At 47.2% G+C, this 20,315-nt stretch overlaps 1 long non-coding RNA gene across 1 annotated transcript in view; it reads right to left on the bottom strand.

The window, feature by feature from the left end:
* Nucleotides 1-285: 285 nt before the first annotated feature.
* LOC138110297 (uncharacterized) overlaps nt 286-20,315 on the bottom strand; it is a 42,034-nt gene continuing 22,004 nt past the window's right edge. Inside the window, exons 2-4 of the long non-coding RNA XR_011150859.1 lie at nt 4,641-4,772; nt 3,865-3,898; nt 286-2,018 (exon numbers count right to left, since the gene is read on the bottom strand). This is a non-coding gene — a long non-coding RNA (uncharacterized lncRNA). The remainder of the gene's footprint in view (nt 2,019-3,864; nt 3,899-4,640; nt 4,773-20,315) is intronic.

Raw genomic sequence — 20,315 nt, 5'->3', positions numbered from 1 at the left:
GTCTGACAGCAGTGTGGGGATGGGTGCCCTGTGTCCTCCCTGCCACCGGTGCAGGGGGCAGCTGGGGACCCCGGGCGTGGCTGCTGCTGTAGAAATGGGGCAGATCCAGCCCCGGCAGCAGGTGAGCATTCCCTTGATTTGTTCACAGGCTTTCACCTAGAAGAGAGAGGGCAGGAGGAGCCATGCACTCATCATCTAATCGAGGTGTCACGATGCATTAGTCTGGAGACATAAAAGAACAACAATTGCATCTTAAACTGTGATAGTTAATTTATTATTGGAGAATTGAAAGGCAAAGCGTAAGAAGGGCTTTTTCCACACCCTGGATAGATTGTTAAAAATGAGATACATTAATCTTTTTTTTTTTTTCCCCGTGGCTATAAAAACAGAAAGCTACCAGAGGAATCAAGAAGAGAATTGCAGGCTTCATGGCAACTTTGCCTCTGAAATTCTTCACCGAATATTTCTAGCAGGAGTTTCTAACAATCTCAAGCTGTATGACTGCTGTTTGTTCTTCTGCTAATTGATGTTTTTACGCAGCACCATACCTAATCCCTGCCTCTTAATCAAATTTTATTAAAATTCCTTAACAGTGCAATGAGAAATAGTCATTTGGGCTTTTATCCATCTCTTATTCCAAAATCCCAATGCACTTTCCTTGCGTCTGGTAGGCCTTGTAGGCAAGAGCTTTTATCCCCCAGTGACTGAAGGATGCACCAAGGTACTAAAACTTGGTGCAGCTTCAGTAGTGTCACAGGTGAGCAGGCAGCAAGTCTGGCCAGGGAACAGCCTCTCCTCCTTCATCCAACCTGCCAGAGGCTTTTTGCTTTGAAACAGCCACTCAACAGTGTTGTTTGTTTTCACATCTCTACTGTTCCCTCCTGACCAGAACTTATTCCTGAAAGAAACAAAAACACCCCAGAAATGACCAGTTTCTTGGGAGCAGTGAATTGTTTCCATGCCCAATGGATTATGCTACTAATCAAATCCAACATATCACTAGCCTGAATACCTCCTATTCACAGCTGGAAACGTATCAAAGCAGTGTAATCAAGAGGTGTCCTTTAGATTAAAACCAAAGTAAATTTTATCCGAATTTTTCCAGATCTTGATTACTGGATGTGGGTAACAGGAAACTGAAATAGATCTGTAAAATCTGGGCTTCTACACAAGGTAAAAGCAGCGTAAATGTTACCACACACCCCTGGAGGGTTTGGGATAAGAGATGGCCTTGGACCACATTTCACAATCAGATGCTGAGGTTTGAAGAAGTCAGGCAGTAAGATAAAAAAGGCAGTGAAATGGAAGTGGAACCAGAGGCTCTACAGTCTCAATCCTGCCTTCCTTTGTGTTCATCAGTCTAAGGGCTGCATCTCCCAGACCCATCTGGTAAAGCTGCGGGTGTAAATTGGACATACTGGTGGAAGCAAATAAGGCAAGTTTGTCCATAATGGAATCTTTTGCCACGTTAGGAAGCAAATAACTTCAGAAAAAGAACAATTTGGGTTTTGTATGCATTGTGGGTTTATATGACTGCAATAAAATGACTGCAGAACCCAAAGTAACACGTTTCCCAATTCTCTTGATGTGGTGAGAGTTCAGCACAAAATGGGATACCAAATGAAATATAGCTATCACAGGCTGATCCTCCTCACTCAGATATTTAGTTATACACGAATTCATGTTCATGCAGAAGCACACATATGTCCCCAGCTCTGCCTGCACACCGATCCACCTACCCACAGAAGGTTTTTTGCATGCTCTGCTGTGACATTTATCCACAAAGTCCCAGGGGTATTGCACCTATCCTTTTTGGCATTACCCATGTAATGCAAGATATAAAATTCTTGGTAGATGTTCTAAGTTTGTCTCTAATAGTCCTGGAGGCTCTGAGTGCCTTTTCACAGATTGTGTTCCAGCTGTCTGCCGATATTTGAATGTGCAGGTCTTGGTCCCATGCTGTGCAAACAGGCAGCCTCCCACGCATTTTGTGTACCAGCAGTAATTTATGAGTCTATCTATAAAGGAAATAACAGTGTGTTAAGAAGGGGTTATGTAAAGCTCTGAGATTGAGAAGTAGCTCAGTTAACTCAGTACAACTTCCCAACATCACCGTTATGTTGCAGCTGATTTACAAATACAGGAGGCCTTCAACTGGTGATTCATATTCCTTCTGAAGCAGATGGGGGGGAGGAGGTATAATAACTGTTTCTACATAAATCTCATCTCACTGAAAGGCTCCCACCTTGAAACCTCATATTGCACCTTTTGCAAATACAAGTGTCTGGATTGACCTGCAAGTCCCAAGGCACCGGGGGATATTCTGGTACCAACCAAATGAATGAAAAAATAACATTTGAGGTGCTGGCCATTTGTTTCCCATCTCCTGCCACAGGGACTTCTTGCAAATTGCCCTTTATTGCAGATATTACAGGCAGTGCATGGGAATCCACGTGATGGGAGCCCAGGGCATACCTGACAGCCCTGTCAGGAGCCGTGGAGGAGCACAGGGACTGCAGCAGGGCCTGTGGAGAGGCTGAAGGGAATGACCATCACCCCACACAATGATCCATGCTGGGTACTGAGGGCTGATCAAAACAAAACCATTGATTTACAAGACTCTTTTTTTCCTTTTCTCCCCTCAAAAATGGAAACCAGCCTGTAGGTGTTGGAGACACCTCTCTGCAAACTATTTCAGTCCTGCTTTTCAAACCCAGTGAGCAGATAACTGGGTCTGAACAGCAAAACCTTTCCTAGTTAAAGAGCAGGTTGTATTTAGCAGCCTCACATCCCTTCTCAATTGCAAACAAGACACAAAATGCAGAAGTTGCAAGCCACTCAGCTTAACAAGTTCAGCATTATTTATTTAATGTCACTCGGAACATGAATATTTAAAGTGGACAATGACCTCTAAGCAGAAGAAAGTTATCAAAATCCATATGTGCCACCTCTCCACCCAGAGGCCAAGCTGAGTTTGCTGCTCAGCTCAGGTCAAATGGGACCAGAGCAGAGGCATCATCCTTCATTCCGGCCACCCGGCTGTCCCCAGCGTGGCACTGAGCTGCAAAACTCTTACAGCTACAAATCTGCCTGGAAACCACTCGTGTCTGCCCCCAGCCTGCAGCTCCTCACGGGCAGCAGGGCGGGAGCCAGCGGCGCCTGGCACGGGGCCCAGCCGGAGGGGCCGCGCTCAGGTGTGTCCCCAACGAGCTGCGGAAGAGGTGGCAGGGTCTGAAATTTTGGCAGGCAGCCAGACTGCCCAGCCAGGGGTCACAGCCCTTGTGGTGGCCTGGAGGCTGACCTGAACTGTCAGATGAAAGGTTTCATCCCAAATGATGCTTTCACAAACATTTCTCCCCACCTTACCCCAAGCTGGTGCCAGCATCAAACATTTTTAATCTCACAAAATATTCTATCCATTTTTACTCTCCTAAAAAAATTTTCTGTTCTCCCAGCTTCCTTGAGACTGTTACTAACATGTTATGCACATTTTTTTTTTGCAGGCATTTCTATAAAAATTCTCAGCTATCTAGACAAAACCACTGACAATTCTCCCCAAAACCCACCAACTGGTTTGGTTTGAAGATTTCAAGACAAAACCAACAGTGGACGTGGCATTTTTTCCACATTTCTCAGCCAACAACATTGCTGATCTGGAGAGGTTTCTTGGTGGCTTTAGGAGCATCTCTGAGACCTGTGGTGGGGCCAGCCCCAGCAGCCACCGTGGCACCGTGGGGCCAGGAGCAGCAGCAGCACCTGCGTGGGACGTGTCACCACCACTGTCACACAGGCCAGAGACGTCAGGCAGACGGAGCCACGTGGAGCAGGCTCATCCGGAAATCAGAGATAATAATATTTTCCTACCTGGCAGGCCCATTAGGGGATGTCTTCATTAGTGCTGGGGAGGCAATCAGAACATCACCATGATGAGAGCCATAAAAACCTGTCCCTGAATTGTGTCAGTCACAGCCAGCCAGCCCGAGCCCAGCCCTACCCTCTCTCCTCCTGTCACACAAGTGAGACAGCCCAAATTTAAAAGCCAAGGAGCTGTCTGCCATTTTCTCTGGTGCTTTAGCCACTGGGACTCAAGCTTTGCCAACTGTTAGCACCTAATGTTGCAACCAGCACATTTCAGCTTCAGCTTGTGAGATTTCTGGCATTTCACTTAAAAAGATGCTGAGTTCCTAAAAAAAGCACTTTTTGCAATGGAAGCTTCTCATGAAAAACGATTCACACCCATTTTTTTCACCAAAGCGTGTTGAAAGCCAAAGAAAAAAAGCCAAGAAGAAAGCAGCAAGCAAGCAGAGCTGGAAATCTCCCTGAGGAGATGAGACCCTGGCTGGTGTCACGCCAGTGCAAGGGTGTGATTCACTCTGGTGTCTGCTTTTCGGGGATGGGACCTTCACAAGTTTCTCCTTCTGTCCAGGAAAAGGAAGAGCTGAAATAATCATCACCAAGGGACAGGGCCACACAAAATCTTCCCTCTGGGACGTGAATCCATCCCTGGCACAGGGATGCTTGTGCCATCCAACAGAGCGGCTGGACCCGGCCCAGGCTGGGCTCTGGGGTGGCTCCATTCTGATCTCCCTGATTCTCAGCAGCTCCTGCAGGAACGAAGCACTTCCCAAATGCGTTCTCACCTCAACAACCGAAATCCCAGCTCCTCCAAACTGTCGGGTTTTTCAGACAGCCCCAGCACCCTGCCCTCCTCCTCATTCTGACAGATCAGGAGAGAAAGCAGATTTCTGGGTGCAGTCTGACACCAGGCCAACCTGAAAGTTGAAAATCAAAGTGGATGAGAAGTAGATTCATTATAGACTAATTAATCTAGAAAAAGACTCCTGCACAAAGGTTGATGACATTCACTTCAGGATAATTTTGAAATAAATATGAGGATTCATAGAAGAAAAAAATGCAGTTGGGAAAAGATTATTTTTGAAGCATAAATATAGCTCATTTCTAGCCCCCCCCTCCTCCACATATCAATTAATGAAGCAAATCATCTGTCTGAATCAAAGATGTGGGAGAAAAACACAGTTATCTATTTGAACTACAAAAAAATTAAAGGATTTAAAATGAAACATATAATTAGCCTGTAGGACTCTCTGCTGTAGGTTATTGAGGCAAAAAAGAAAAAAAAAAACCTTACTAATTTTCAAAAAAGGGCTCGACAGCTAAAAGAATAGCTTTTGCTGCTCTATAAAAGTGGGGAAAATGTTCATCTTCTGGAGACGAGCAGGTCCAGCCGGAGCCCAGCTCTGGGCTACAGCGTTTGTAACTCTGCCCTTACACGGGCTCCAGATGTTCTCAAGTTTTGCCCAACTTTGTGTTCTTTTACTGGTCTTTATTCTTTTTTAACCTACTTACACATGCAGGAGCATCTCTCTGCCCACCCTGCTGCACACCGCGGTCCCGGCCCTCGCTGGGGCAGCAGCTCTCCGCGAGCTCACCTGGCTTTCCCGGGACCTCGAGGGGAACGGGGAGAGCGCAAACACCAGCGAGCAAAACCTTTCATCTGCCGGGTCCTGTGTTGATGGTATTGGTGATTGTAACTGCTGGACCTCCATCAGGGGTGGCAGCTCTGAGTCCCGAGATGGGGCAATCAGCAGAGAGCACCACACGGCGCCCGGCGGGCGAGGCTCCGTTCCCGGAGTTTGTGCTGCCGTGATTGAAGGCAGGCGCGGAGCTCTCCCCGGCGATTTCCATCAGCCCCGGTGCTGCAGGACGCGGAGCTGATGAGCACCAGCTGGCCCGGGAGGCCGAGCTCCACCGCTGGATGTGCGATGGGGCTCCGCAGTCTCCTCGGCAGCGCCTGGCAGGGCCGATCGCGCTCTGTGCCCCTGGGCAGCCGCGCGTTTTTAAAGCTGGGACTGAAACGAGGAGTTCCGTGTCAAACCCACAAGCCCAGCCAAAGACTCCGCAGATGCTGCACATAGAGATGTGTACGGAGGTTAATATTAGTCTGGACAAGGCTGACTCTGGCTTTCACAGATATACCACGAGAACACTCCTTAGCAGGCATCTTTTTTCCAGAGATTATCACTTGCATAAACATGCAATACCTGTGGGTCACATCTGAAAAACCCTCTTTATCATCTATTTATTTATTTATTTGGAAACGCAGGAGCTACGAGAGGTGCCAGGCAGGACAGGCACCACTTATCTTCCCCCAAGCCCTTGGATGTGTGCCTAACCTCCAGCGTGGCTCTGGTGCCTCTGCTTGCATCAGTGCAGAAACAAGAGCAAAACGCCATCGTAGGGAGCTGGAAGCGTTTTCCTCCACTCTTGTACTACTGAAAACACATCCTCCAAGGCAAGGGGGAGCTCCTGCTTGGTGCCTGCTGATGAAGTTTTCAGAAAGAGGCAGGTCAGCATAACCCAGTCATCCCCAAGTAAGTAACCATTTGACACCTCTGCAGGCAGAGCAGAGGTTCCACCAGCGCAGTTAAAAATTTATCAGTCACTTGATCATGATCTTAGGAAAAAAACCACAGTGAACCGAAAATTATTCCCTCACAAATAAGATCACTTTGACTAAGTTACTTGCTTCCCCCTCAGAGGAGATTTAAGGTTTTTCTCTCTTCCTCTGCAATCTGGCTCCCTTTTGAAGTTAAAAGAAAGAAAGGTTCAGGGGCTTTTTTACTTAAGAAGAAAAAACAACCTTCTCCTCTTTGAAACTATTTTTTTTAGACAATTGCTGTCTCAAATTTTAACAAATATTCGCTAATTTGCACCTTGTTCAAAAGCAAAACAGTAAGTTTGATTTTTTTTAATTATATTTTTTTTGCATACTGAATATTACTTTCCCTTTCTTTGTCTTAGTGGCAGAAGGGAGAGTCTTAAAGAAATCAAACTACCAGCTCCCTTCCAGATTTTCACAATTTGTTATATAATTTCTTAAAAGGAGCCATAAGGCCACTTGGAGGGAAAACGGAAATCTTCTAAAAAGAAGAAAGAAAATAGATTTTTTCACCCTTCTTCTTGTAGATGAAGTAGATGAGACTAAAAGAGGCATTTCATTTGAAACATTGAATTCAAGCCCAAGAAAAAAAGCTGACAAGGTGTCCCTGCTAGGAAATTCATTCTCAGCAACCAGAGGAAACCAAGAGACTTTCTTCAAGGACAAAGAGAAAAGAAGTTTGGAAAAATAGGAGCTCAATTTAAAACACCCCTTTTTTGTGTTTTTGGGGTTTTATTTTTTTTAATTTATTTTTTCCCAAGATGTATGAGCATAGATGTGTGGGTTTGTTTTCCCCAGGAGCAGAATTTGGGTTCTGTGTGTTCCAGGTATGGCAGGTGCAGGGATGATGGGCAGGACTGGGAGCAGGCAGAGGTGTCTGTGTGTGTCCCTGCAGTGCTGCCTCATAAATACCACAGGGCTTTAATGCTGGAGCAGGATTTTAGGAACCGGGTACTCGGGGCTGCTCACACTGCTCTGCGTTGCTCCAGCAACAAGAAGCTCATCTGAGCTTTTCCCTGCGAGAACAACCCCACCAGGATCTCACAGGCACGAGTAAAGGGTGGCCAAAAAACAGGGAGCAGAGGAGGGCAGCACCGCGGTGCTTCCTGCGCTTGAAGGTTTGCGGTGGGTGCTGCTGGAGCAGCCCCGTGCTGGCAGAGCTCAGCCCCTGCAGCCCCTCGCAGCCATCCCACGGGGAGAGCCTGACCAGCCCTCGCCCCTGCAGGACAGGGACCTCCGGACACCTTCATTCCCGAGTCTGCCTCCACCTGCTCCCTGCACACAGGCACCCTCCATCCCTGTGCATGCCCACGAGGAGGCTGATGAGCTGCTCCCAGCCTGTGCTTTCCCAGGGGGAGCAGATCCCCCTGCAGCTGCTGCGATGGAGCACGAGCAGCAGCTCCCCCACACCGCCCCCCAAACCACATCAGCAGGCCCGACAATTCCATCTCATCCAGTCTGCTCCTCCAGGATGGGCTGAGAGCACTTCATCCCCTGCCCCACCCTGCTCCAGATCCTTGCAGCCCCACAGATGCAGAGAAGTCCCAAGGCTGCTGGGCAAATGGTGAGCACTGCTGAAGCTGGGGGGCTTCAGGCCAGGGGAGAGTGGGGAAGGCAGCGAGAAAACAAAGCGAGAGTGAGAGGTTATAAGGATGAAGGTGTTTCTGGGTAAGACAGGGTGATTTTCACATCAGGTGCTGGAGCTGGGCAGGGGGGAAGAACAAATGGCTCCGGGAAGGAAAACCAGCCCCTGGTTTGTTGTTGTTTGTCAGTTCATGAGCACCGGTGTGTGCGGTGGTGGGTGTGTTTGCACAGCTCTGATCAGCTGAACACTCTGTCTGCAGCCCAGCAAGAGTGGCAAATCAACCCAGGATTGTGGTGCTGGAGACATTTTGTACTGAAAAGATGTGTTTGGTGTCAGACTCACAGATTCCCTCCTGGATCACACATTTCCATCAAGGATGTTTCCTCTCCAATATAAAGCCAGGGAAAACAAAACCAAACAGCCAAACAGCCAAACACCCTTTCCAACAAAAATAAATGAGCTTAAGCATCAAAACACGTCTGCTATTTGCTTAGAGACAAAATAAAAACAAAAGTCAAAGCCATCACTAGCAGACTTTCAGGTCTTTTCAGCTCAAAACATCAGTTCATTTACAAGTTTCCTCCAATTTTTTTAATGCATTCAGGTGAAAACCAAACCAGTATTAATCCCTTTTTCTCTTTCCATCTTTTTTCATTGAATTTTCCCTCTGGGACTGTCCCCATCAGTTCTCACCTCTCCAGGGAGCTCTGCAACTCCGTTCAAGGATGCACAGCCAAGACCAAGGAGTTTCCGTGGCCCTATTCCTGCCTGCACCACATCAGCTGAACTCAGACTCTGCATGAGGTACGTGGAATGTCCAGTCCTGGGGCCAGCCTGCCCTACCTGGCCAGGGTTGCCTCTGTTTCTCTCAACCAAGAAGGCTGACTGCACTTTTCCCGGCACATCTCGAGCCCTCTTGGTGAGAGCCCAGGGCAGCCACCAAGCCGAGGAGCAGGAACACGTGCACCTGGACAAACCCTTTCGTGGGTAACTTGATCATGTCGTGCAAATGACATTAGTATAGACTGCATGAGTACAGCCAGATCATGATGCCATCACGATAAAGATAACAGACCTGAGTGAGTTCTCACTGCACCAGGGAACAGGTTTCAACCACATCCTGCTTCATTAGCAGCCACCCCGTCCCTCGTGCAGTCATTAAAGGTGCACAACGAAGCTCTAGATGTGTGAGGGGGACAGGGACAGGTGAGCGGGGCAGAGCATCATTTCAGGGACCTGTTTCTGCTCCTTCAAGATTCACAGTGAGGTCACCACTGTTTGCTCTTTTCCTCCCTCTATTCTTTACCTGCTTGGTTTTCACAGATTAGAAAACCAGGTGTTAGCTTTGCTGGCCCAGATTGTTCCTCCCTCCTCCCCAGCCATATTAAAAGCCACAGGAGGGTATTTATACAAGGAAACCTTTGCAGAGAATCCCCTCCTTGGTCCCTGTGGAGCACTGGGTTTGTTCTTCCCCAGCTCCATGCAGCAGAAAAGCTGCTTTCAACCCTACCTCCTGCAAAGGCAGCTGTGCCAGCCCAGCAGTGATGAGCCTGCTCCTGCCTGCACTGGGATCACTCCATGCCTGCATTGCCTCCACCATGGGCGTGTTCCAGTCCTGCTTTTGGTGGCACATGGGTTCTGGTGGTCCTGCAACCCCATCGTGATGCTCGAGGCTTCACCTCTCTCTCCACAGCTGTGGGACTGATTCCTGCCAGCAGCTCAAGGAGACAGACAAACATGTCAACACAGAGACATTTCTCCAGTTATTATTTTTTCTTAGCTTTTGGTAACAAGCTAGGGGAAGCAGAAGTCTCCTCCTCATCCTCCTCACTGCTGGCACCCTTGTGCTCCCAGGCAGGAGCCATTCCCACAACCCCTCTCTGCAATTCCCTAAGCTGCTTCCCAGCACCCAGGGGAGAGGAAAAGACCATTACTGCTTTCAAAATGAGACTGTGGAGAAAATATACAATGAGTCCAAAACAGTAATTGTATTTCCTAGGGCTGTAGGGGCCCTTTGCTGCCAGATAACCCAGGAACTCAGCTCCAGCTCTGGCTCCTCCTCCACAGCCAGCTCTGGGCACACAGCACATCACAATACCCAGGGTACTGCTGCCAGCAGTGGGGCAGGGCAGAGATGGGAAGCCCCTGGAAGCATTTAAGGCCAGATTGGACAGGGCTGTGAGAAACCTGGTCCAGTGGAGGGTGTCCCTCCCCATGGCAGGGAGGGTGGAATGAGGTAATTTTTAAGGTTCCTTCCAACCCAAACCGTTCTGTGAACCTGTGTTTCTATGATTCTGATTTTGAGATTTCATGGGCTGATGGTGCTGCCTGTTCTGTAGGGATGGGGCTGAAAGCTGCAGCCGTAGCCTCCACCACTCCTTCCACAGCCCCAGGGTCTGGCTGCAGGGTGCTGCGCTCCAGCTGGAATTAGCAAGTTTACCTGGGACCATACCCCTGAGAAACCTCTGCCTCACTGCCTTCCCTTCCAGCCCAAAAGCTCAGGGAAAGCTCCCCCACACTCCCTTCCCTGGTGGGTCCAGCCCTGCTGCGATCGCTGCTGGCGTCACCCCAGCAGCTGCTGCAGCCTCGCATCCCCCATGGCTCGTGTGGTTTGAAGTGTTGTGTTTGTTTTCCTTCTCTGTTAACTTTCAAGTATAAATGTGAAAGCTGGGGAAAGAGTTCCTAATGCCCCATATGTTTCCCCTCAGGAGCAGAACTATTCCTTACTATGCTTTAGACTTTTAAGATGTTGCTGCCTCTTTTTTTTCCCTCCCCGCTGCTGCAGAGCCAGGAGCCAGGCTCGGGGAGCAGCTGAGCATCCCCAGCCCCAAAACGGGGAGCAGGATGGGGCCCATGGCTCCTGTCTCACAGCGAGCTGGCCTGCCTCCTCCCAGCAGCTGTAATGAAATGCTTTGAACATAAAAATGAAAAGAGAAAGGAAAAGGATGTTCCCTTTCCTCCCCTGACACATCCACACGCACGCACACACTCCTGCGGACTTCTCCTTTGCCTGCTATATCAAATGGCCGTGTCTTTTTGAAGTTACCATGGCAGTGAGAGCAGAGCAACAGCACAACTCGCAGAGGGGGAGAGAGTAAAGGAAAAACGCTGGCACAGGGAAGGGGAGGACAGAAAGGGGCCGAGAAGATCCTCTGATGTCTACAAGATGTGGTGCGGAAAAGGCTTTCCCACTGGAGAAATTATAATAAGCAAATAAATATCCAGCCATGAGAGGGCAGACAAAAAGTAAAGAAAAGCGAGATCTAAGAGCAGAGCTGGGAAAAGGACTAAAGTAGAAGCAAAGCAGAGACAGAAATTCAACTAATTAGAGAACAAGGTGTGTACAGAAAGAAAAAGAGATGAAGGTGAAAGAGGATTTGGCATCCAAACCTAGAACAAGGATAATTTCAGGAGACAAAGCAAGAACTGCCAGTGACAGGTTACTTTGGAGCAGCCAGTTCAGCCACTGCCACCAGCCTCAGGGTCCCCTCCCACCCTACACCCAAGGGAGCACCCCCTGCCAGCCCTCTGTCTCTCCAAGCCCAAACAAGCCCAGGCCCACTGGATGCCCTCTTGGCTGAGCAGCTCAGGAGAAGGCTTGAGCTCAGGGGTGTTCCACATCAGGAAAACCCCACACCCTGCTCAGCCCCGCACGTGCTCCCTGCAAACCCAGGCTGACCCCGCACGCTATCACATCCCTGCTGTGTGTCCATGGGCTGTAGCAGGTAGGGAAACAGTGATTGCTTCAGAAACCTGGCACAGAGAGACAGCACAGGGTGGGGAGAAGGAGGGACAGCCTTATCTCAGCCAGACACTGTTGCTGGTTGCACACAGTCACGCTGCACCACTCCGTTTCCTCTCTGTGCCATGAGGATGTAGCTGTCAGTTCAGAATCCTGTCCTTACTGAGCGTGGAGCCAAGCCTTCCCTCTGCACATGGAGAATGTGAAACTGGGGGCTCTAAGGAGCTCATGACCAGCCTAGAAAATCCCTTGCACAGCTGACTGGGAAGGCACCACTGACCTGTCTTTCAGACAAGATTAGGTGTCTTTAGTGGGGATCTAATCTACCCCAGCAACAAGGACTCAACATTTCCCTCTTGGGCTATTCCACAGATTTCCTTGCCAGAAAGTCATTCAAAGCATCCCATTTTTTCTCAGCACAAGTCTGTACTCCCAGTAGAGCCATGCTAAATAATTCCTTTTTGCTTTGGAAGTTTAAAATCTTCATCTGTCATTTTGGCATTGTACCTTACTTAAAATGGTTGACATTTCTTCAATTCCGGGCTTACCTGGAGGGTGCTAAGCAGAAGACCAAGAGACTGGAAAACTTTGCAAAGCAGAAACCTTACAGAAGAGGAGTGTGGGATGAAAACAGCATCCCACGCATACTTAAATACCAGCATCCAGAGTGAGCAGGATTATGATTGCTTGGCCTGAAACAAATGGTTCCACTTTTGCTGCTGCTAATACCATTAAATAACCAAGAGAGCGAATGTCACTGATTAGAAAATAGCACAGAGCGCTTGCAAGCACTAATCAACTTCACAGAAATGTTGACTTTCAGACCTAAAAAACCCTTGACAGTGTCCCTGTGAAGTTATTTCGGGTGAGGCTCTGCATACCGGAGCTGTCCCTTCGCATTAGGCTTGATCCCTGCTCGCCGCGCGCAGCACGGTGAACCCTTAATGCTTTTCAATTACATGACAAGCAAAGCAACTTATTGGTGCTCTTTATGTTAATGTCCCAATATTTTTCATATTTATGATACTAATTACATTTGCTCCTGATAGTGATGTAATGTTTAGGTATTGAAGATTGAGAAGACCGCTCTAATGTTAATATATTTACATTATTAAAAAGTAATACATTACATAGGCAGTCTGCTGCATAGGGCTGGATTTCTAGATGAGCTCTCAAGGCAAATCCATTATCTTCTTCCTCCTCCTGTCCCCTGTACAGATTCTGATAACTAGGATTGACTGGCAGTGTTTAAAGTGACTGCAGCTGGTATCATGGTGCCAAAAGGGAAAAGGTATCTTACACGTGCATGAAATTAAATAGGCCCAGGGGTCTCAGAGGACCACGCTGCATTACCAGGCAGAGGAATTCAAGACATTAGCTCAGAAGATCAGCATTGCAAAAATGGTGAAAAAAACCCCCTAAAGAGGGCTAGAGAAAGGCGGGGTCCCTGTGCAGTGCCATCAGAGACACTTTCTGTGAAAGTCCTTTAGCTGGAAGAGAAGCCTCCTCAAGCCCCTTTGGTTTTAAACTGCCTTTTCTCCCTTGGCCAGGGAATTGTGCATGCCTGATGATCACCAGGACATCCTGCACATCTTATTGCCCTCTTCAGAGGAGGAGAAATGATGTATTTATAGGAGAGGTTGAGCTGCTATATTCCCTAAGGATCACCTTCTGGGAGGGGCACATTCCCTATGGGACTGTCTCCTCCTCAAATGCTTCCTCACTGATCACATCTTCAGAAGTTCACCGAAGAAGCCAGGACCCAGGCCGGTGCTTCATACATTTTTTAGACACACCTCAAGTAGCTAACTCAGAGCTAAAATGTGTTATTCGGTATTACATGTCCGGTCAACTCAGGAAAGATGTCAACTGCAAATGAAAATTGGGGGGACGGGAGGCAGAAGCTGTGAGCAGCCTTTGGGGATATTTGCCAGCCCAGCAGGTGCTGAGCATCTTCATCCTGTGCTGTGATCTGTGAGAGATCAGCTTGAATCACACCTCCTCTATAAATCCAACATCTCAAATAATGGCTCCACATCAAAACCCCTGAAGAGCCCCTCTTTCACAGTAAAAATGAGTGAGAAACACAAGGGGATGCAAAGATGTCCAGCACCACCAGTGCTGGAGGAGAGACCAGCCTGTTCAGCCTTCATTTACAAATTCCTAATGAATGACAAATGGGTTTTTAATGAACAGCAACTGCAACAGCAGTCTCAAGGCTCAAGTGGCTGACACTGAGAAAAGACAAGGGGGCACGCAAGCCCTGCTAATAAACACTAGATAAAAAAACAAAAAAATAAAAAACCAACAAAAACAGTTTCAGAATCCTTACCAAATTCAACAAGTCTGCCTGATCACCCATGAGCTGCTTATAAACTGTAGTCTATCACCTATATATGTGCTGCCAATCACACATTGGAAACCCCCCGCATGGGGCACGTGCACTGTAAGAGACCCTGAGTGCCCACCTGGAAGGACAGTTTGCCCCTGGACAAGTGAACTGGACGATGAGGCCATGGGGATGTGGCCCTCTAGCAGCCTCTTCATCACAGGTATTTCCATTCAGTACAACGTGCTCAGATCTTTCAAAAGGAAAATACACAAAACTAGGTCTTCCTGGCTATTTCCACTCCTTTGGATGGAATTTCTGTCTCCTTAGAGTGATGTGTGCTTACACTGAGGAATTGGAAATGACTCCTGAGTCAGTAATAGTGGTGGGGAGGAGGGGGGTTGCCTGCAAGTCAGAACTCATCTACATTGACAGAGAAGTTATGAGGCAGCTTCTGTGATTTCCACCCAAATTAAGCCTAGCACAAAGGAGGATTCTCAACCTCTCCTTTTAATGAGCACAGAGTTATAAGGACAATTACTCTGAATGAAATAAAATTAATTAACGCACACATTTGGGGACTAAAAATGCTTATTATCTAATATGTATGAATTTGACCTAGCTTAAAATTAATGACAGAGCCAGGATGAACGCGGCATTCAGGTTACATAAAACTGCAATAAACAGGGTGCAAAGAGAGATGTTGCTGATCCTTTTAATATCAGCACTGTGAGAACTCGGAAGAGCGGAAGAAAGCATGTGCTGTACATAATTTTCATAGAAATTTGCTTCAGTTGATCTTGTACTTTACATGTGTTTTAACAACTGAACTTGCTGGCAGGAGTGAGCTTGGCAAAGTGATTATTAGGTAATACTTCTATGAATATTTTCTGGAGCTGGAATTCTCTTTTGGAAAAAGGCTTGCACAATGCAGCACTTCGCTTTCCGGGATGCCAATAGCACTCACGTAATTGATTGAGTTTGTGGTTGCCTGCATCCTGGCATTTCAGCCAGCATGCTTGCTTTAAATGCTTGATCAGGAATTTTTATTCTTGGAGGATTCTTTCAAGGAGAAGCATCCAACCAGCCTGAGAACATAATTACAGCATGTGGCCTACTGATCCAATTAAACTGACCAATACACTTAAACTCCAGCATCCAGAAATATGCAATTAATTAATCACTTACATGCAGTCAACAGGCCAAAACTTATTCGTCCAACTTATCTAGCAAGAAATAACTGAATTATGAGGAAATTCAAGAACATCATAAATTGTTCGTGGATTGCAGCAAGGCAAAGTTTATTAAATAACTCATCCAAATTACTTGGGCCATTTTATGTATGACAGAACAATTTTTGTGTATAAGAACTTCTTGGATGATGCTAAAGGGCAATTCTATCTGGATAGAGGCTGTGAAATCATATTTGGCATCTTGAGAACTCCAGCTCAGCATGCTTCTTTTATTCCAAAAATGTAGAAAAGTGTAGTTTTACTCATTGGTCCAAAAAATGAGCTTAATGGCAGTGAGGCACCGTGGGCCCGCCTGTGCTGCCTGATAATACAAAGCAAAGCCCCTGTGCAGGCGAGAGCTCCCAACCATCCTCACTGGAACCCCTCAGGCCTACACTTGGAGAGCGCTACCAAAAAACACCCAGGCATGCGCAAACGATAGAAATAAATCCTGGGATCATTGTGTTTAGGACAGAAGAAGAAGATCTGTGCCTAATTATAGCGCCCATTCCCCCAGCCAAGGCGAGGCTCGCTCGGCGTTCCAGCGCTTCCCCCGCTCCTCCGAACGCGGGGGAGGGAGGAGAATTGGATGCACATGGTTCAACAGGATTTGGACCAAGGATGGCTGAAACTTGGCATGTCTCATGAATCCAGCTGCCTCCAACATATACAAATCCAAACAGACTCTATGTGAAAGGAGCAAAATAAAATCTTCCCTGCTTGTGTACACGTGTCCGCAAGCACCCAGCCCAGAAGGGAGATGCAGAAAGGATGAAATGAAGAGCTGACTTCCCACCCCTCTGCAGACACAGCTGTTAAGAGCACTCTCAGGAGCAGATTTCTCAGGGCTGGCAATGCCAAGGAATGGGGAAAGGATGGCAAGGGGCTCTCGCTCCCCGTGTGCAGGTTCCCGACTCTTCCTGGCACTGTGTGGCTGCTGCTGGGATTTGCCAGAGAGGATGGGCTCTCTGCAAACCCCAAATGCACCAGGGGTGGGGGGTCAGTGCATGGGGAAAAATTCATGGCGAAAGCCTTTTCCCGTGGCTGTGATGGGTTGAGGCGGCTCTGTGGATACAAGGGTTGTCCCCACAGCACCAGTGACAGGGAGTGGCAGTAAAACAGAATGAAGACGTGCCATCCCTCAGTCAGAAGCCCACAGATAAGAGTTTTCTGAACTAAGCCACAGGTTTATATATGTAACCCCATTTTTCTACAGTGAAATCTCCCATGTAATTCCTTATTCAATACTTCTATAATCCTATTTTTTCTTCTGGGGAGATTTCCTTCACTTCATCTGCCCTCAGATCCACATCAGGATAGAGACTTGATTTATTCCTGAGGGAGAAGACTACCACCACTCCTCCCAGCTGCTGTGAAGCAGTGTCTTAACCCTGCAGAGGCAGGACCCTTTCCCACTCATGTTATTAGCATTCCCTACTACTTGCATGTTATTTTTCTTTTTCGTCTTCATTCTTTTTTTTTTTTAAACTTCTGCAGTGAATTCTGCTTCAACACCCACATGTCTGCTATTGAAGCCAATCAGCAGGATTGACTCAGGTAAGTTCTTTTATTAGGTACTGATTTCTTTGTGTCTGATGTCTTTATCCAGACTCCTTTGAAAATCCCATTTTGGCTGAGCATATTGAAGCGAATGCCTCTCTCACTCTCTTTCATTAGCAATTTTAGGGCAGCTCTGGCAGGTTTTTCACTCCTCTCTCTTGAACTCAGAGAAAAAAAAAAATCTGCAGTAGTTTTATCTCTTTTCACTGTCTCCGGAGGATGTCCTGCCAACACTCCCCCACCTCCAAAATTGGACAGAAAAATGTAGGTCTTGGGTAGTCTGATGGGCTGAGATTTGGAAACAGCAACACTTCACAACACTGGCTTTCTCATTTCCTCAGACTAGAATTAGTTCTGCCACCAACATTTTGCCCAGGGCCCCCAACCCCAGGAGTGCTCACAGTGTGTGTCTCTCTCTCACATATTATTATGCTCCAATGAGGATGTTCCTAGCAGAGCTCTAACGTGTCTGGCACGGATTCATGTTATATCTAGGTTTTGACATTGGGCCTGCTCCTATAGAAGTCAATGTCAAAATTCCCTGAGAGTGTTTGAGCACAAGGATCAGGCCCGCTTCCCTGATTTATGCAAGTTATTTTTATGTGATAGCAAGTTGGATGCGGTATTATAAAGTCTGGAATTAATCTGCATTCTAATACTTTATAAAAACCAGCAAAAAAAAATATCCCAAATTAACATCCTCCTTAACCTTTATTTTTATCAAGTGTACTAAATCAACTGAAGAATAATTGCTCTGAGGACTATGCCAAATGAGTGCACATTTAGTTTACATATTCCCTAATGTAATATGAATTGATGAACTTTCTGAGATACACATGATATAAACGATCATGATGTGCCATTCTTAATTTCTTTCAATTGTCTCTGCAGAAACACTTTGCTCTTAGTACGAAGAGTGAGGCACGTGCATACCGGGACCACAGGAGAGAAGGAAACATACTTGTAAGAATTTGCCCTTTTGGCAAGAAGTGGAGCTTTTCTAGACTAAAAGGTCAAAATCCTGCTGTACAGCCACCGGCTGGGACCTGGATTACTGCAGTGAGAAGATTAAAATCCAACCCTTCTCGGCTCTAGAAAGGAGCAATCTGAGTCAGGCCCACCACACTGTGATGGTCCTTCCTCCACGCCAGCTTCCTCATGAATGCCCCACCTCAGCTCCCAGCCCAAGACTCAGACCTGTCTCAGAAGAGAGGAAAAGTGGCTGCTCCTCCTTGTGCACGTTAGGTCAGCTCTGGGGCCAAGGGTGCTCATGCCCCAAGTACAAGGGGAGCCAGAGTCTCACCCTGAAGAAGGGCAAAAAATGAGCCACTGCTGTCCCTCTGGGTTTGACATGTATCTGTTGTTCAGTGAAGGCAGCAATACCTGCACGTGGCACCCAGTTCTCTCTTGCCACAGCAAGCACCTCCATGAGGGTGAAAGACCTCACAGGGACCCTCCCTGCTTCTCCTGCTGACCGCCGGCAGAGATCCTCTGTGGCATCATTTCACTACAACATGCAACTACCAGATGTTTTCCATACCCTCCGAGTCTCCCAACCTTGTACGACCTTGGGCACATCTTCTCTGGTCTTCAGTTTGCCATCTGTTAACTGGGGCATGATAATGTGTTACAGGTTTTAGAGCCAAATAGGATAAGCAATCATCTGAGTTGGAGTGCTGTATAATAGAGGCCACTGGACTTCCCTGAATTCTCTTTTCAATCAAAGTAAACCTCTTGGAAAATGTATCCTGCTTTGATTTGCTCATAGCTAGACTCTGAGGATCCAAAGGAAATGTAGTAAATGGTGCCAACATTAATTACTGTCACAGACAGATATGTCTGTGTTCAGCTCCCTGGATGGACTCCTGCAGTTTGCTGGGCAGAAGTGTCCAACAAAAAGGTTTGCTGCTCAGATAGCTACAGACCACAATCAAAGCACACCTTTCCTTTCCTGTAGTGGCACTGAACTGTACTACTAACACACTCTAATAGTAATATTTATCAAGTGCTCCAGTCCCTGCCTTCAGCCATATGGTTCCTCCCCGGATCTTGCCAAACTCCCCTCAGCAGGTTTGGCACCAAGGGAGGGATGCCAGAGCTGAGCTCTTCCCTTTCCCTCTCCTCTGCACACATTCCATGGCTCCCTGGCACAAAGGGGGCCTCGTCTCCATTAACCTTGATGGGCACTCCTGCAGTGCCACTAACAGCGCTTGGGGGATCACAAAGCCGCTGCCTAGGGAGAAACTTTTCTTCTCTGACACCTGTGAGCAATCTGCAGCCGTTAGCCATCTCACTCCAATACTAATGATGCTCCCTTCAGTCATTATCACTTATTTTTTTTATAAAATCCTCACTAAAGCTGAATCTAACAGGTCATTAAAAGCCCAGGGAAGACCTGACTGACTTGATCCCAATTGTTCCTTATGTCTGACAAGATTTTCCCTATTGAGCATTTGACTTGCATTTTATGTTGCCTCATTAAACTGTGCTAGACTTTAATCAAGGTCAAATGGGGGCAAATCTGCTTTTCCAGAATCCAAACAGCTCGTACCAAGGTGCTGATCTGCAGCTTGTGTTGCTGCACAAGCTCTCCCCCATGGATAGAGCCCAGCGGATTTCATTAACGTGGGGCACGACCTGCACCCCACAGGGCCCATGGAAAAAGCAGGACCCATGGTTGTTTATACTTCATTAAAGTCTCATTCAAATCCTTCCCCAATGCCTCTGAAGTTAAATGCCTGGACAAGGAGATCAGTGAAGAAAGAACGCTGTGTCACAGCATGAATAAAACATATTCTAATTTTATCAACACCTAGAGTCCTGGTCTTTAAAATCCTGAGGTATTTTTTTTTCCTTTATAAGGTATATGATGAACAGCCGATTACATTTTTGATGTCTTTTAATGATCATAATTAAGTATGATCCATCATTGTAATTTCACCACTAAATCAAGGTAGATCACCATAACAGTCATGATAAATCATGCTCTTTGCACAACTGTTCCTGAGGATGAACCAGAAAATGAAGTTAGAGGACTTCAGAACCTCTCTGCTCCGTCAGCAGGATACTTAGCAGCCAGTGCATCCCGATGGCACTAACAGGACCGGATGAGTGGAACCACTCACCTCCCCTCGGATCCGTGGGCTGCATGGCTCCTGTCAGAGCTGTGCCTCTGGCCCTGCTCTCCTGCATCTGAGGAAGTGCATTCTTAGTCATCTCTTCTGCTTGTTTTTCTGCCTGAAAGTCCAGGGTCAATGTTTCTTATTTAAAAGAATATGGTATCTAAAACAAAACAGCTCCTTCGGATATTCCCTCTGCAAACCCTCACGTTGAGTAGAACGCTGCTTTAAAGACTAGGAATAAAGGTACAGTGCCACCAGCCATGGCTAAAGCCAAAGTCCTCACCA

The sequence above is a fragment of the Aphelocoma coerulescens genome, chromosome 4A (assembly GCF_041296385.1).
Source record: "Aphelocoma coerulescens isolate FSJ_1873_10779 chromosome 4A, UR_Acoe_1.0, whole genome shotgun sequence".
NCBI classification, from domain to species: Eukaryota; Metazoa; Chordata; class Aves; order Passeriformes; family Corvidae; genus Aphelocoma; species Aphelocoma coerulescens.
This window is presented reverse-complemented; position numbering and strand designations above follow the sequence as displayed.